Here is an 18,182-nt window from a genome sequence, read left to right on the forward strand (position 1 = left end):
TCAGGGAATCAGTATATCCTAGTAGTAGTGGATCATGCGACTAGGTACCCTGAAGCAATTACCCTTAGGTCCACTACTGCCCCTGCAGTAGCCAAAGCACTCATTGGTATCTTTACCAGAGTGGGATTTCCTAAAGAGGTGGTTTCTGACAGAGGTACCAACTTCATGTCAGCATACCTGAAACACATGTGGGGTGACTTACAAATTCACCACACCATACCATCCACAAGCCAATGGTATTGTGGAAAGATTCAACAAGACATTGAAGGGCATGATCATGGGGCTCCCTGAAAGGCTCAAAAGGATATGGGATTCCTCTTGCCATGTCTGCTTTTCGCCTACAGAGAGGTGCCTTAGAAGGGAGTAGGGTTTTCCCCCTTTGAACTTCTGTTTGGCCATCCTGTAAGGGGACCACTAACTCTTGTGAAAGAAGGCTGGGAGAGACCTCTTCATGAGCCTAAGCAAGATATAGTGGACTGTGTACTAGGCCTACGTTCCAGGGTGGCAGAGTACATGGAAAAGGCAAGTAAAAACCTTGAGGCCAGCCAACAACTCCAGAAGATGTGGTATGACCAAAAGGCTGCTATGGTTGAGTTTCAGCCAGGGCAGAAAGTCTGGTTTCTGGAGCCTGTGGCTCCTAGGGCACTTCAGGACAGATGGAGTGGCCCTTACCCAGTGCTAGAGAGAAAGAGTCAGGTCACCTACCTGGTAGACCTAGGCACTAGCAGGACCCCCAAAAGGGTGATCCATGTGAACCGCCTCAAACTCTTTCATGACAGGGCAGATGTAAACATGTTAATGGTTACAGATGAGGACCAGGAAGCTGAGAGTGAACCTCTCCCTGATCTCCTCTTCACTGACCCTAAAGATGGCTCAGTCGATGGAGTGATCTATTCAGACACCCTCTCTGGCCAACAGCAAGCTGACTGTAGTAAAGTCCACAGTTTGCTGAGCTCTTTTTCCTAACCCCTGGTCAGACACACCTGTGTACCCATGATGTGGACACAGGGGACAGCATGCCTGGCAAAAACAAACTTTTTAGACAATCTGACCAAGTTAAGGAAAGCATCAAAGTGGAAGTCCACAAGATGCTGGAATTGGGAGTGATTGAGCACTCCGACAGTCCCGGGGCTAGCCCAGTGGTCTAAGTCCCCAAACCTCACACCAAAGATGGCAAGAGAGAGATGAGGTTTTATGTGGACTACAGAGGACTTAATTCTGTCACCAAGACAGATGCCCATCCCATTCCAAGGGCAGATGAGTTAATTGATAAATTAGGTCCTGCCAAATAATTGAGTACCTTTGACTTGACAGCAGGGTACTGGCAAATAAACATGGCACCAGGAGCAAAAGAAAATACAGCATTCTCTACACCTGATGGGCACTATCAGTTTACTGTGATGCCCTTTGGCTTAAAGAATGCCCCTGCCACCTTCCAAAGGTTGGTGAATCAAGTCCTTGCTGGCTTGGAGTCCTTTAGTGCAGCTTATCTTGATGATGTTGCTGTCTTTAGCTCCAGCTGGCAGGATCACCTGGTCCACCTGAAGAAGGGTTTGCAGGCCTCTATCAAGGCATCCAAATGTCAGATAGGGCAGGGTACTGTGATTTACTTGGGACACCTTGTAGGTGGAGGCCAAGTTCAGCCACTCCAACCCAAGATCCAGACTATTCTGGACTGGATAGCTCCAAAAACCCAGTCTCAAGTCAGGGCATTCCTTGGCTTGACTGGTTACTATAGGAGGTTTGTGAAGGGATATGGATCCATAGTGACACCCTTCACAGAACTTACCTCTAAGAAAATGCCCAGGAAGGTAACCTGGACTATAGAATGCCAACAGGCCTTTGGCACCCTGAAACAAGCTATGTGCACAGCACCAGTTCTCAAAGCTCCAGATTACTCCAAGCAGTTAATTGAGCAGACTGATGCCTCTGAACATGGGATAGGGGCAGTTCTGTCCCAAACAAATGATGATGGCCTTGACCAGCCTGTTGCTTTCATTAGCAGGAGGTTACTCCCCAGGGAGCAGCGTTGGAGTGCCATTGAGAGGGAGGCCTTTGCTGTGGTTTGGTCCCTGAAGAAGCTGAGACCATACCTCTTTCGTACTCACGTTGTAGTTCAAACTGACCACAGACCTCTCAGATGGCTAATGCAAATGAAAGGTGAAAATCCAAAACTGTTGAGGTGGTCCATCTCCCTACAGGGAATGGACGTTACAGTGGAACGCAGACCTGGGACTGCCCATGCCAATGCAGATGGTCTTTCCAGGTTCTTCCACTTAGAAAATGAAGACTCTTGGGAAAGGTTAGTCTCATCCTCTTTCGTTTGGGGGGGGGGGGGGGGGTTGTGTAAGGAAATGCCTCCTTGGCATGGTTACCCCCTTACTTTTTTCCTTTGCTGATGCCAAGCTATGATTTGAAAGTATGCTGGGACCCTGCTAACCAGGCCCCAGCACCAGTGTTCTTTCCCTAAACTGTACCTTTGTCTCCACAATTGGCACAACCCTGGCACCCAGGTAAGTCCCTTGTAACTGGTACCCCTGGTACCAAGGGCCCTGATGCCAGGGAAGGTCTCTAAGGGCTGCAGCATGTCTTATGCCACCCTGGGGACCCCTCACTCAGCACATACGCACTGCTTGCCAGCTTGTGTGTGCTGGTGGGGAGAAAATGACTAAGTCGACATGGCACTCCCCTCAGAGTGCCATGCCAACCTCACACTGCCTATGGCATAGATAAGTCACACCTCTAGCAGGCCTTACAGTCCTAAGGCAGGGTGCTCTATACCACAGGTGAGGGTATAGGTACATGAGCACTATACCCCTACAGTGCACTATACCCCTACAGTGTCTAAGCAAAACCTTAGACATTGTAAATGCAGGGTAGCCATAAGAGTATATGGTCTGGGAGTCTGTCATACACAAAATCCACAGCACCATAATGGCTACACTGAAAACTGGGAAGTTTGGTATCCAATTTCTCAGCACAATAAATGCACACTGATGCCAGTTTGCACTTTATTGTGAAATACACCCAGAGGGCATCTTAGAGATGCCCCCTGAAAACATAACCGACTTCCAGTGTGGACTGACTAGTTTTTGCCAGCCTGCCACACAGACATGTTGCCGGCCAAATGGGGAGAGTGCCTTGGTCACTCTGTGGCTAGGAACAAAGCCTGTACTGGGTGGAGGTGCTTCTCACCTCCCCCTGCAGGAACTGCAACACCTGGCGGTGAGCCTCAAAGGCTCACCCCCTTTGTTACAGCACCACAGGGAATCCCAGCTAGTGGAGATGCCCGCCCCTCCGGCCACTGCCCCCACTTTTGGCTGCAAGGCTGGAGGAGATAATGAGGAAAACAAGTAGGAGTCACTCCCCAGTCAGGACAGCCCCCAATCTAACATGGAGTTGATGCCCATGCGCAATGGAGCCGAAGAGGAGTCACTCGATTCTGTGACTCAAAAACACTTCTTCGAAGAAAAACAACTTCTAACACTCCGAACCCAACACTAGATGGCAGAAGTATACATAGCATGTGAATCTGCAGCGCAACATGCCACTAACAGATGTACACTGAGTAAGTGACATTTTCCAGTTTTACAATGTTGAAAGGCGAGGTCATCTCGAGAGTTGCAGTCTTGTTGGTTCCTGAAGTGTCCAGTTGTGCTTCCGGTGGCCAGAAGCCAGAAGTAGATGATGCAGAGGAGTCCCGGTGGAGTCTTCAATGCTGAGTCTCTGGACCCACCCACAAGGGAGTCCCTAAATAGCCCTAAAGGGGGTTTGCTCACTCTGCACTGTGACACCTATTAGAGGGGGTCACGGGCATCACCTGTCTAACCTGGTCACTCAGATGCTCCCAGGGGCCTCTGCACATCTTGTTTTCAAGATGGCAGAATCGAGTGACCACCTGGAGGAACTCTGGGCACCACCCCTGGGGTAATGATGGACAGGGTAGTGGTCACTCCCCTTTCCTTTGTCCAGTTTCACACCAGAGCAGGGACCGGGGGTCCCTGTGCTGGTGCAAACCGGTTTATGCAAGGAGGGCACCAAATGTGCCCTTCACAGCAAACCGGTGGCTTGGGGATCCTACCCCTCCAGCCTTGTAACACCTATTTCCAAGGGAGAGGGTGTTGCCTCCCTCTTCTACAGGAAATCCTTTGTTCTGCCTTCCCCTTGCCTGAGCTGGTAAACAGCAGGAGGGCAGAAACCTGTCTGAGGGGCTGCATCAGCGCGGGCTGCCTACAAATCCTTGGAAGACTGTTAGGAGTAATACTGGGAAGTCTTCCAAGGAGCCCCCAGAGTGCATCAAATTATGCAAAAAATATTGGCATTAGTATTGGAGTGTGATTCCTACAAGTTTGATACCAAACATGCCCAGGTTCGGAGTTACCATTATGTAGCTGGACACAGAACGCCTGTGTCCAGTACACGGGTAAAATGCCTTCCCTGCACTTACAAACTCCAGTGCAATGGAGCTGGAGTTTGTTGGGGCGCCTCTGCTCATGCAGGGGTGCCCTCGCATACAGAGACCTGTACCCTGTCCTTTGGGCTAGAAGGGCCTACTATAACTTACCGGAGTGACCTGGTGTAGTGCCCTGTGGTGAAAGGGTGGACGAATGTTTTCACGCCGGCTGCAATAGCAGAATTGCAGACACATTTTTCATGGGCTCCCATGGGTGGCATTATACATGCTGCAGCCCAGGGGGGTCCCATGGTGTCCCAATACCCTGGGGACCTAAATACCATATACTAGGGACTTAAAAGGGGACATTAGTATGCCAATTGTGGAGTGCACAAAAGTCCAAGGTAACCAAATTTGGAGGGAGAGAGCACAATCACTGGGGTCCTGGTTAGCAGGATCCCAGTGAAAACAGACTAAGCACACTGATAGCAGGCAAAAAGTGGGGGGTAACCATGTCTACATGATGCTCACTGATTGTTTTTTGCTCCCTTGACCACGCTTGCACTGGCATGTAAATGGCCTTGAGAGGTTGTATGGAGACTAAGAGAAACAAGCTAAAATGGCTAAGTCTGCTTGTAGGGTAGAAGACGTGAGTTTCCTGCTGGGAAGCGTTGGATCAAGTTGGGTTTGTTCCGGTTAGATGTGTGGAGTTGCATAATTATCTCATGGTCGATGATAAATCCTAGTGATTTTGCTAAAGTGACAAGCGTGGGGAGGATGCTAACAAAGGAGTGTATCGACAGAGTGGGTTCTACTGAAATTAGGAGAAGAAACTCTGTTTTAGCTTGGTTTGGTTTAAGAGAACATGTTCAAGTAGTCTGTTGGTTTTACCCAGAAGGACTTGAGAGACCTTGTTTCAAAGGTTGGAGATTTTTAAGTAAAGATGGATGTCATGCGCATACTGATGAATGTTTATGCCTTTTTGTTTTAACTATAGTTCTCAGTGCTATTATATATTAAATACGTAGGGGGATAATGTTGAACCTTGCGGCATCCCACATTTTAGTGGTAAAGGAGATGTCAATGTTTCCATCTGAGCGAATTGAGATCTTAATGGAAGGAAGTACGAGAACCATTTGACTTGACTTTCAGTTCCCATTATATGGGGCTAGGATGGTGGGAAGACTTTTGTGATTTAGAGTATCAAATGTTGGTCTAGCTTGAGTCACATACATCCAAGGTTTGAGTTGCGGTTTTTAAGCTGCATTCTGGTCTGACTCCTGATGAGTAAATATTTAGAATATTATTGATCCATCTATGTACCAGGAGTTTTATTGATTTTTGTTTTTCAATGATTGTTCCCATATGTGAGAAATTGAGCTATTGGTTGAGTGGGGAATGGGGCCATCTCAAGCAACAACCACAATTTCTTTTATAGTGAAACACAAAAAGCCCCTATATTAACTTAACCCTCTGGTAGCTTTGCACAAAGCAGTCAGGCTTAACTTGGAGGCAATGTGTAAAATATTTATACAGCACCTAAGTAAGAAAGAGAAAAAAAACAACACAAGAAACCTCCCACACCAATTTTGGAAAATAAAATCAAATGAAATAAATTATTTGACACCAAGGCAACAAAAATAAAATTAATATAATCATAGATATGCAAAAAAAAAAAAAAGTCAAAATAGTGCCTAGAAGTGCATAGATAACTGTAGTTATCTTGTTGCGCCTGCCGAAACAAAGGCACAAATTCAGGCTGACCTTGATGGAGGGTGGGCCATATACAGGGACCAGGTTGGGCCCACTGAGAATTGTACCTTATGTCCTGGATGCTGTGGTCTGTGCCACACAGTGGAGCAATGTGGGGTTCTGTGGCAAGTTGTCGCACTACAAGATGACGTCCACGTCAAATTGCATCAGGCTGCATTAGTTCTGATGGGCAGCTGCTCTGCGAGATCCTGCTTAGAGTTGTGCTGTGCTGGTTCTGATGAAGAGCTGTGTGGGCTGCGTCAGGTTGCATCGTGCTTAGTTGGTTCAGATGGGGGCCACAGCTGGGCTGTCAGAGCACCTTTATCCAAACTTCCAAGGGCCCAGAATGGGGGGCACCACCAGGATTAGAGTGCACTATAGGCAGAGTCCAGGTGCAGGGCTCAAGGATTCATTCTAGTGATCCTGGATTCAAGGTGCCGATCCACCCTTCTTCCTCAGGCAGAAAGTCAGCAAAGTAGTGCTTCTTGCAGGCAGAGCAGTAGGGCAGCAGAGCAGTCCTTCTTAAAGCAGAGCAACATAGCAGTCCTTTTTCTGAGTCTTCTACAGGTCCAGGTGTGATCTGAAGAGTTGGGGCTGAGAGTCCAATATTTACACCTGGTGCACAATTTGAAGTGGACCAAGATTCTAGTGCTTTCCCCCTACAGAGGTGTCTGGAATTTCCTGCCTCCCTGCCCCGGGCCTATGCTGGGCCAGTGCCTTTGAAGTACAAGTGTGGCAGGCGACAACTCTGTCCCCTCAGTAAGCTCAGATGGCATATCCTGCTAAAACCCATACCCTCTATGTAATACTGCCTGGGAGGAATCACAAAGGCTACTGCCAGCCACACCTAATCATGTGACCCATGAACTTGCACAGGGGGGGTGTCAAGGTTGCAGGAACTAAATGGTTAGAACAAGAAAATGCCAACTTTCTTAAAGTGTAATTTTCAGAATGGTGACTTAAAATCCGACTTTATCATTAAAGAGGGTTTTAAATTCAAATTCTCTAGAAACCAAACTGGACATTCATCCCTACTTCCTATCAAACGTTATAACTTATTAAATGTAGTAAGGTAACCTAATGGTATCTTATGGGAGAGGTAGTTATTGCAATAGTGAAAAATTAATTTAAGAGTTTTACACTACCAGGACATGTAAAACTTAAAAGTGCATGTCCAACTTTTTAAATATAATGCACAATGCTCTATGGGTTGTGCAGGGCCTACCCTAGGAATGACCTATATACATTAAAGTTTTTGCAGCGTGACCCTTTTCTGGATTCACATGCTGTGCATTATTCCGCCACCTAGTGGATGGGTCCAGAATTCTCCAATATAGTAGTAGTAGTCCTGCTCTTTTTGTTTCCCCTTGTTAGAATTAAACTGTTCCACCATTTGGAGTCCTATCCTGCCTACTCTGCTGTCTTACACCCTTCCCAGAAACTCCTACTTGTGGTCGCCATCTTCAGATTCTTTTTTTTTTTTAGCCATTGGGTATGAAAGACTAGCTGAGGTCGCTCCAATTCGTGAAAAAAAAAGAGAAGTTTAGATGAAGTTTGTTGAAGAAGATCAGAAGATTACGAAATAAAGGTACTGGAGAAGATTTCTGTCATCAGAAGGAGTTTTTTTTTTTCTTTCTGTGTCGGTTACAGAACGCCCAGGCAGGGGGGCTCCCTGTTCCACGTGATGGAGAAGACTTCATTTCAATTCTCCTCGAACTGCCATCATAAATTCGGCAGAAGGAGCCACATCAGGTGTGTAACCTCTGTCTACCACTTGACCATGGGAGCGACAGCTGCAAAGCCTGTGCGGGGTTCAAGGCGAAAACATTGAAGGAAGGCGAGAAGCAGAGACAGGCGCACTACTTGAAGGAAAGTGCTTCTTTTGACATGGTGGGCCCCCCCTCTTTTTGCCTGGTATTTGATGTAGTTTTAAAGTTCTTAGTGCCCAGGGCTCCTTCTAACCAGGTTACCTGGGCCAGACCTCTTTCCCAAAACTGTTATGATGCATTGGCACAATTTTAGCTGCCACTATACTTGCCTAGTAAATGGTACTTAGCTACCCAAGTCATTAAGGGTAGGCTCCTGAGGGTAGCCTCACAGATTGTGCCACCCTCAGGCACCATGCATCTTAGTGCACCCAGCACTGCCATTGTAGGCTGAGTGTCCTGGTGCAATCCTAAAATGCAAAACTGACATGGCACACAACTTGTGTGACCTATCCACTACACTCTGCATGCAATATAGGAAAATCATCCCTCTGGCAGGTTTTCCAGCCCTAAGGCAGGGTGCACTATACTGCATGTGTAGGCATAGATGCATGAGCAATATGCCCCTACTGTGTCCTTGCCAAACCTGGGACATAGTAATTGAACAGAGCAACCATTTTAAATGGGAAACAGTCTCTACAATGTGATTTTTACTTTGCAGTGCATTTGTTACCACACACGTTTTTACCACATATAGACCGTTACTATGCATTTAAGGCAGGTATGGGGGCTTCCCCCACCCCTAAAATAAAAATTACATATATGTAAACATATATTTATATAAACTTACCATACAAATAGTTAGACTAATAATGTGTGGTAATGGAATGCGTGATAAAATCATGAGTGCTAAACATTTGCGGGTTAAAAAATGCGTTGTAAAGGCATGCAAAGTGTTTACCTGCATTGTTCTGTCATACAACCGTTTCAAATGCATGTGCTGGACAGTAGTCAGTATGAATTTCACAGCCACATGATGGCCACTCTGAACCCTTGGTTGTTTGGTATCAAACAACTCAAAACAATAAATCCAAACTGGTACCAATATTGGATTTATTGCAAAAGGTACCCAGGGGTTATCTTAGAGGTGACACCTGCAAATGCTAACTAACCTGGGCATGGTTTCAGGCAGGTCACAACTAGCCTGCCACCACCAGACAAGATTCTGGAGCCCTGTGGTGAGAGCCTTTAGTCTCTGGGTTCAGAAAACAAAGCCCTTCCTGGGCAGAGGTGTCACACCGCCTCCCCCATGAATGTGCACAGTCTTGCCTGCAAGCCTCAAAGGGCTTGCCACCCTTGAAACTCGACCCCCAGCCATGCTGCTAGCAGCAGATGGCTGCCCGTGTTGCAAACCCCCCACTTTAGGTGGGATCAACAGCAGGAAAATGTGCAAAGGACAGGAGGAGTGGCCACCCTCAGCCTGCATCACCCCTAAGGTGCTGCATGCGAGGTGACCCCTCCATTTAATTTCCCTCCATCTTGCATAGCAGGAAAGTAGTCAATCAGGGATACTTAAGTGACCTTTGCCTACAGTATGTGGTCACATAGTGGGTGTAGCCATTTTACGTTAGAGGACCCATTGGTCACTACTAGGAACTCTGGTACATGCCCACTAAGTGCATTATTTAGAGGGCACCCCCTAGACCTGCAAATCTGATTCCAAGATCAGAAAAAGGCCACCAACAAAGAAGACCAAAAGCTCAAGAACAGAAGTCCTGCTGCACAAAGAAAAAGGCGCCAACCCCTGCCTGCTGCACCCAGGACTCGACAATCTCCGCTGAGGGGTTGACTGAACATCAGACCGACTCTGCAAAACCCCAGTGGACCTCCATCCTTCTGTAAATTGCCATGGACCTTCCACCAGAGTGAAGGCATCACTCCCTGCAACAAAGAAGCAAAGACCAGTGAAGCCCAGTTCACTGATCGGCCACTGACTAAGGAACGAGACCCAGCAGCTGCATCAAATCTCACTAGACTGACCCAGAGGACAAATCCCGCAATTGTGCCACGTTTGGTGGCACTGTGGCCTCCAGTGGCTGAACCATGTAATAGCCAGAGGTACTGGACCCCCAACGTCGGACACCCAGAAGAAAAGTCCACTCTGGACTCTCTGAGGACCAGAAGCAAACTCCAGTCAAGGGACTTCAGGACACATACGAACCACCCCCCAGAGTGGCCCTGCTGACCTGCAATCCGTCCTCAAAGTTACCTACCTCCTGGTTTCAAGGACACCTTTGCGCACAGCTCTTGGCTCACCAATCTGCTCTACACCCGGCCTTCCTGGTCCCTGCACCGGAGAACCAGCTGTGCTCTAAGGGTCCCCTATGCTTTGCAACTTCTACAGTCCAAGAGGACCAACCTGACTCATCTTGAAGTCCGCCTGTGCAGTGCTTTTCCAAGTGGTCCCCCACTTGGACTTTGACTTAGACTTTCAGCAGCTGCTCCCGCCGGAACTGGGAGCCGCCTCAAACTTCTCCGGCTGAGCTTGACCTAAAAATGGAAGGAGACATTGGTAAACGCATTGCCTGAATTTATATGCATTTTTAAAGTGTTCTCCGATTGATTCTTAAGGTGCATAATTACACATAGAAACAAGACATTTTCTAAATTTTGAAAAATCATAACTTAAAAAGTATTTACCCGATTTTGATGGTCTTGATCTTAAAAATGTTATATAAAAATCTGAAGTATGTTTGTAAATTGTCTTGAGTTATTTCTGTTAGTGTGTTCACATTTATTGATACTGTGACTACAACAAACGCTTAGCACTTCTCCAAGATTGGCCTAACTGCTCGACCAAGCTACCATAAAAACTAGACCATTAGGTGGTCTAGTTTTTACCATTGTAAACCAAGGTGGGGTTGCTTGGACTCTGCACAGTGCACATCATTTTTGTACACTGTATATCGAGCCAGCCTCCTACACTACGCCATACGAGGACAGAGGCAAACACCATTCTTAAAAGACCTAGGTCTTTCGAACGACGATGACAACAACATCACAGAAGGGCCTGAGGTAGAAGGTTTGACTGCCGAGCTAAGAATTGCAGAGGTTGAAAAAGAATCACTTAAGACAAAAGAAAAAAGATCACAGGTTACACCTAAAGAAATAATTAATTGTCTTGGTCTCGAAGACCAGACTCAAAAATACAACAGGCAACATTGATGTAAATTTTTTTTTTTTTTTAAACGCAAAGCAGAGGCAAATACCAAAAGACAAGGAGCCCCTCAGAAGGGACCCCTGAAGGAGGTAAAAATCCTGAAAGACTACTACATTAAGAGGTTAAAAATAGAGTTTTCAACGAAGAAAGAAGATGTTAGAAATCAAGATGTTTAGATGTCAAAAACCAAAAAAGTGAACGATGAGCCAAAAAAGTGGATGATCAAAACATTGTCAAAAGATTCCTTGATGTTGAAAATAATACTGATGCAGATGCTCACCCCGAAGAGCTCTCCGTGGAAATTGAGAGGAAATAGAGGCGACGCACGACAGAGATGGCAGCCTTAATTCGAAATAAAAAGGATTTCAATGCGTCCCTTAGGAAATTCCAAATTCCACAAAACACTTTGACACCAAAATAGCAGGTGTGATGGGAGGTTGAGGAATTAGACCTTCCCATGACAACAGAGACTCAGGAAGAAGAGGAGGAGTTTTTCTTTGAGAAGAATGAACAAGAAGACTTGGGAATGTTTCAGAAGTCTGAGGATTTTGAATATGCAGAAACACAGTGCCAGGACTTGGAAACTGATTCTCCTGAAGAAGGGATTGTTATCTGTTGAGGCCTTCGTCTCTGGATGATATTGATTTGTACAGCCAGGTCCTTAAGAACGCTGCAGACAAATATGGAGTTTAGCTGGCAGAGGAGAAGACACAATCATGCTTCCTCCTAGAAACAAAAAACATCTGTTCCCAATGCTACCCAGCGTACTGGATCAGGGGAGGGAATCTTTCAAAGAGCTGGCAACATGCTGAGCCGTGACACTGATGGCAGAGAAAAAATATAAACATTCATCAAAAAACCCTCCATACATAAAGGGAACGTTGCCTGCAGACTCAATCGTTACATCCATGGCAAGAAAGAGAGCCAATATCCCTACAGCATCAGGGCCACTCTCAGACAAGGAAAACAAGAAAATAGATCTGAGTGGCATGAAATTTTAGATGAGAGCAGCCAATCAGTGGCAAATAGCAAACTTCATGCCCTCCTCAATAGGTATGCATACCAACATTGGGAGGAAATAGTGAAATTTACGAGGCACCTTCCGGAGCAATGCAGGAAAAGAGTGGCAAACGTGGCTAATGGAGGAAAGAACATTGCCAATACTTGCCTCAAATCAGCATTAGACACAGTAGACATCGCAAGTCATCAAATGATGATTAAAAAAACTTAAGGTGCCACACGGTTGAGACTATCATAAATACACCTTTTAAAGGTGTACAACTTTTTGGCAGCACGGTTGACAAAACTCTGCAACAGCTCAAAAAAGATAATGTGACAGCAAAAGCATTGCTATTGGAAACATATGGAGGGGTACTACATCAGCACATAGACCTACAGAAAGAGGTAGTTTCCCTAGAAGCGCATTGCATCAGAGGTTTCAGAGTATCAGCCAATCAACAGCACCGGCAATTTCTGATGGATTCACCTACCTGTGGATTCCTCACCAAAAGAATTCTCCCCTCGCGCCAGCCCTCGACTGAAATTTCTTCTAGCTCTGCACGTCGACGATGACGTCACAATGGCCCGACTCCACATGACGTCAACTAGGCAATAAGAAGCCCTCATCAACGTGCAGACGTCAGTTCCCTTTTTTCCGTGCCCGAGTAACGGTTAACTCTTTGAGGCTCACAGGGAGCTACTGTTTCCAACGGCGGTTACGATGTCGCAGCCTAGAAAATCCGGCTTTAAACCTTTTAGCCAGTGCGGGGGTCGGATGTCGGTTACCGACCCCCAAGAAAACTGCCTCTGGTGCCTTAGTTCCGACCATGAGGTCGAGTCATGCGGTTCGTGTCAACGCATGAACCCTAAGGCACTTAAGGAGAGGGAGGCGAAATTGTTCTTGGCTCGGTCCAAGAAGAAGGAGAGGAGTCATAGGAGGGAATCTTCGTCGAGATCCCCGAGGTCTCGTCACCATCATAGTGACTCTCGGCGCCCTCATGGATCTCGGCGCCGATCGAGCAAGGGACGGTCCAGACCAAGATCGGCTTCTCCGTCGGCTCGACGTCGTCCGACGTGGGAGATAGGCCCGACCGTCACCCCTCCGCCTCCGACGACCCCGACGTCACCCGGGTCGGTCTTTGAGGTCGAGCCTCCCCAGAGGCCTGAAGGTTCTCCTGGACAGGAGTTACCTGGACCCTCTTCGGCAGCTATGCCGGCGCAGCAGTACCCGGCTTTCCCGACTCCGGGATCGGATCCTGCAGCGTTCTTGAACGCAATGTATAACATAACTTCCATGACGCCGGGTGGAAGTCGTGCAGGTCCGTCTGGCCCTCTGGCCTATGATTTGGGTGTTCCGTCGTCCTACAAATCGGCGCCGTTCACCCCGTTTTTATCTCCTGGTTCGTTTCCTGGGACCCCTGCGGACAGGGAGTCACAAAAGATGGACCATACTGCAAAAAAGACCTTTTCATCCTGCAGTATGGCCCTAAAATCTTCCAATGCAACATGCATACTGGGGCGTTATAGCCATGCCCTTATGGAAGAGGCGAAGGGCCACCCTAATTTGTCCCAGGAGATGTTGCAGCTGTTAGCAGATGCTCAGGTGGCTGCAACACAAGTGATCCAGTCTGCATTAGATACTTCGGACTCGGTGGCTAGGGCTATGGGCACGACCATAGTTTCTAGACGGCAGTCTTGGTTACGGTCATCTGGCTTCTCGTCGGACGTGCAGGCCACACTTCTTGATCTTCCGTTTGATGGAGAGAAGCTCTTCGCCACAAAGGCTGACTCTGCCCTGGAACGTTTTAAAGAAAGCAGAGCGACTGCTAGGTCTTTGGGACTCCAGTCATCGACCTCATCCTCCTTTAGAGGCTTTCGGAGGTTTAAGGGATTTGGACGTGGTTCCTTTTGAGGAAGATTGCAAGGACCACAACAATCTGCTTCTACCCTGCCTTACAGATCCTTCAGGGGTAGGGGTAGAGTCCGTACGAGAGGAGCCACCTTGCAGCACTCTGCCTCTTCCTCAGGAGGGGTGCAGCAAGGAAAGCAGCCGTAGTCCTCCTCCACTCCCTGTCCATTCGTCTCCGGTAGGGGGGAGACTTGCCTGTTTTCTTCCAATGTGGGAGGTCATAACATTGGACTTCTGGGTCATCGGCATTGTGAAGAAGGGGTACGCTCTTCCCTTTCGGGAATTCCCTCCTACCTTCCCTCCCCGCCCATCCTTCTGTTCGGAAGACCATCTTCTCCTATTACAGCAGGAGGTAATATCCCTATTAGAAAAAGGTGCAATAGAGTTGGTTCCCAAGCGAGAGAGGGGTCAGGGGTGTTATTCAAGATACTTCCTGATTCCCAAAAAGGATGGTCGGCTGAGACCGATTTTGGACTTGAGGATTTTGAATTGGTTCCTCAAACGGGAACAATTCAAAATGCTGACCCTCTCACAGGTTCCTTTGGCGTTGAACGAAGGAGACTGGCTGGTGTTGGTCGATATGCAGGACGCGTATTTTCATATTACGATCCTCAAATCGCACAGGAAGTATCTCCGGTTTGTAGTGGGATCGCAGCATTATCAGTTTGCGGTCCTGCCTTTTGGTCTTACTTCAGCACCTCGAGTCTTCACGAAGGTGATGGCGGTGGTAGCAGCAGAGCTCAGAAGAAGGGGGATAGCTGTGTTTCCCTATCTGGATGATTGGTTGATCAAGGCCAAAACTCCAGGGCTCGTGCAGTGCCATCTCCAGTCGATGACTCAATTGTTGTACGACCTGGGTTTTTCAGTCAATGTACCCAAATCTCACCTGGAGCCCTCTCAACGCCTCCTGTTCATAGGGGCAGTATTAGACACGACATTGAATCGGGCCTTTCCTCCCCCCCAGCGGGTTCAGGACGTCCAGGCGTTGATTCCAATGTTTCGAAATGGAGCGATAGTTCCAGTCCTCAAGGTCCTTCGTCTGCTCGGTCTGTTTGCTTCTTGCATACTATTGGTCACTCATGCACGCTGGCACATGAGGGCTCTCCAGTGGTGCGTCCGCAGGCAGTGGTTTCAACACAAAGGGGATCTCTAAGATTCAATAAAGATCTCCAGAGACACTGCAGAGGATCTTCGATGGTGGGCAGCGGTCGACAACCTGTCTCAAGGAAGGCCGTTCTCGTTGCCTCCTCCAGTGGCCACGGTGGTAACGGATGCTTCCACTCTAGGGTGGGGAGCTCATCTGGGGGACCTGGAGATCAAAGGCCTTTGGTCTCCAGGGGAACAGAAGTTACATATCAATCTGTTAGAGTTGCGGGCAGTACGTCTGGCACTCATGGCCCTCCTCCCTTCCATTCGCGGTCAGTCAGTCCAAGTTCTAACGGACAACACGACCGCGATGTGGTATATAAACAAACAGGGAGGAGTGGGGTTGTATCTTCTCTGCAGAGAAGCTCTTCGTCTCTGGTCCTGGCTTCAAGACCACAAGATCTGCTTGATTGCACATCACTTGGCCGGAGTCCTGAATGTGCGTGCAGACATTCTCAGTCGATGCAGCTTGGTCTATCACGAGTGGCGTCTTCATCCAGATCTAGTTCTGGATATCTTCAGGATGTGGGGATATCCGCAAATAGATCTGTTTGCCACTCAAGAGAATGCGCAGTGCCCGTTATTTTGCAGCCTCCAGTATCCGGTGCAAGGAGCTTTGGGGGCGCGTTTCAGATGACATGGAAAGGTTGGTTACTTTACGCGTTTCCCCCCCATACCCTTGATCCCTCGAGTTCTCAGGAAGATCCGCCAAGACCGAGCTCAAGTCATCCTAATAGCTCCGGATTGGCCGTGAAGGGTGTGGTATTCGGACCTACTCAAACTCTGTGTCCTCCGCTCAGTCTCCCTTGCAGGGTGGACCTCCACTCGGTTGCAGGGGCAGATTCTACACCCCCACCTCCAGAGCCTGCATCTTCATGCCTGGAGATTGAACGTGGCAATCTGAGTTCCTTTTCTCTCCCTCCAGATGTGGTGGAATTTATTTTATCGGCCAGGCGACACTCCACCAAGTCTATCTATGCAAATCGTTGGGCTAAGTTTACAAGCTGGTGTGGAGAGAATAGTTTGGATCCTTTAAGAGCTGGCTTATCGGACATTTTGTCATTTGCGCTCTATCTAGCACAGAAAGGTTTTGCAATTGCCACTGTTAAGGGTTATCTGTCTGCACTATTGGCTTTTCTGTGCCTTCCTGATCAACCATCCTTCTTTAAATCACCAATTGTTTTATAGTTTCTGAAGAGACTCACTAATAGGTTTCCACCCACGCCTTTCGTTATGCCTCAGTGGGACCTTAACTTAGTCTTAACTTTTCTTATGGGTGCCCCGTTTGAACCTATGCACTCTTGTTCTTTACGATTCCTGGTAGTCAAAACTGTTTTCCTGGTGGCCATAACATCTGCCAGAAGGGTCAGCGAGCTTCAGGCTCTTTCTGTGGGGACCCCATACCTTTCTTTCTTTAAGGACAAAGTGGTGTTGAGGACCAAGGCGGCTTTCCTTCCGAAGGTTGTTATACCCTTTCACCTGGGGCAGCCGATTACTCTCTCTTCCTTTTTTCCACCAACTCACCCATCCAAGGAGGAAGAGGCTCCACCGGCTGGATCTGCGTTGAGCTCTGAGCTTCTACGTCGCCAGGACGAAAGAGTTCAGACAGGATGAACAGCTCTTCGTTGGATACGAGGGGAAAAGGAAAGGTAGAGCGGTCCACAAGAGAACGCTATCCAGGTGGGTCATTCTATGTATTAAGATCTGCTATTCTTTAGCGAAGAGGGATCCACCTGTGGGGCTTTGTGCCCATTCCACCAGAGCCAAAGCAGCTTCATCAGCTTTGGCTAGAGGTGTTCCTGTGGCTGACATCTGCAGAGCAGCAACTTGGGCGTACCTCCATACTTTTGCCAAACATTACTGTTTGGACTCTGAGGTTAGGAGGGATGGCCATTTTGCTCGCTCGGTGCTACAAGTTTTCTTGGTTTGACCATTTGGGCACCCGCCACCGGAGGTTATACTGCTTGGGGACTCTATTCTTTTGGTGAGGAATCCACAGGTAGGTGTATCCATCGAAGAATAAGTTACTTACCTTCGGTAACGCTTTTTCTGGTGGATACAGTAACCACCTCACGGTCCCACCCATCTCCCCCCTTGCCTGACTGGTCAAACCATGAAATCCTTGGGTGAGCATCCTTTGCCTTGTATATACATGTATATAGCTGTTTCATGCATATAATTGTATTCATTGTATATACTTTTCCTTGGTAATTTAAGATAGTGAAAAGGACATTTTGGACTGGAATTATACATATATATATATATATATATATATATATATATATATATATATATATATATATATATATATATATATAGTGTGAGAAAGTAGCCTCTTTCTAGCCTTGTTACCCCCACTTTTGGCCTGTTTGTGAGTGTATGTCAGGGTGTTTTTACTGTCTCACTCGGATCCTGCTAGCCAGGGCCCAGTGCTCATAGTGAAAACCCTATGTTTTCAATATGTTTGTTATGTGTCACTGGGACCCTGCTAGTCAGGACCCCAGTGCTCATAAGTTTGTGGCCTATATGTATGTGTTCCCTGTGTGGTGCCTAACTGTCTCACTGAGGCTCTGCTAACCAGAACCTCAGTGGTTATGCTCTCTCATTTCTTACAAATTGTCACTAACAGGCTAGTGACCAATTTTACCAATTTACATTGGCTTCCTGGAACACCCTTATAATTCCCTAGTATATGGTACTGAGGTACCCAGGGTATTGGGGTTCCAGGAGATCCCTATGGGCTGCAGCATTTCTTTTGCCACCCATAGGGAGCTCTGACAATTCTTACACAGGCCTGCCACTGCAGCCTGAGTGAAATAACGTCCACGTTATTTCACAGCCATTTTACACTGCACTTAAGTAACTTATAAGTCACCTATATGTCTAACCTTTACCTGGTAAAGGTTAGGTGCAAAGTTACTTAGTGTGAGGGCACCCTGGCACTAGCCAAGGCGCCCCCACATTGTTCAGGGCCAATTCCCTGAACTTTGTGAGTGCGGGGACACCATTACACGCGTGCACTACATATAGGTCACTACCTATATGTAGCTTCACAAT

General features: G+C 47.5%; 1 protein-coding gene across 3 annotated transcripts in view; it reads left to right on the top strand.

Moving 5' to 3' along the window:
- The window catches only part of IQCB1 (IQ motif containing B1), a 202,398-nt gene that overhangs the window by 120,252 nt on the left and 63,964 nt on the right, over nucleotides 1-18,182 (top strand). The gene's annotated exons all lie outside the window — the stretch shown is intronic.

This window comes from Pleurodeles waltl, chromosome 3_1 (genome assembly GCF_031143425.1).
Source record: "Pleurodeles waltl isolate 20211129_DDA chromosome 3_1, aPleWal1.hap1.20221129, whole genome shotgun sequence".
NCBI lineage: Eukaryota > Metazoa > Chordata > Amphibia > Caudata > Salamandridae > Pleurodeles > Pleurodeles waltl.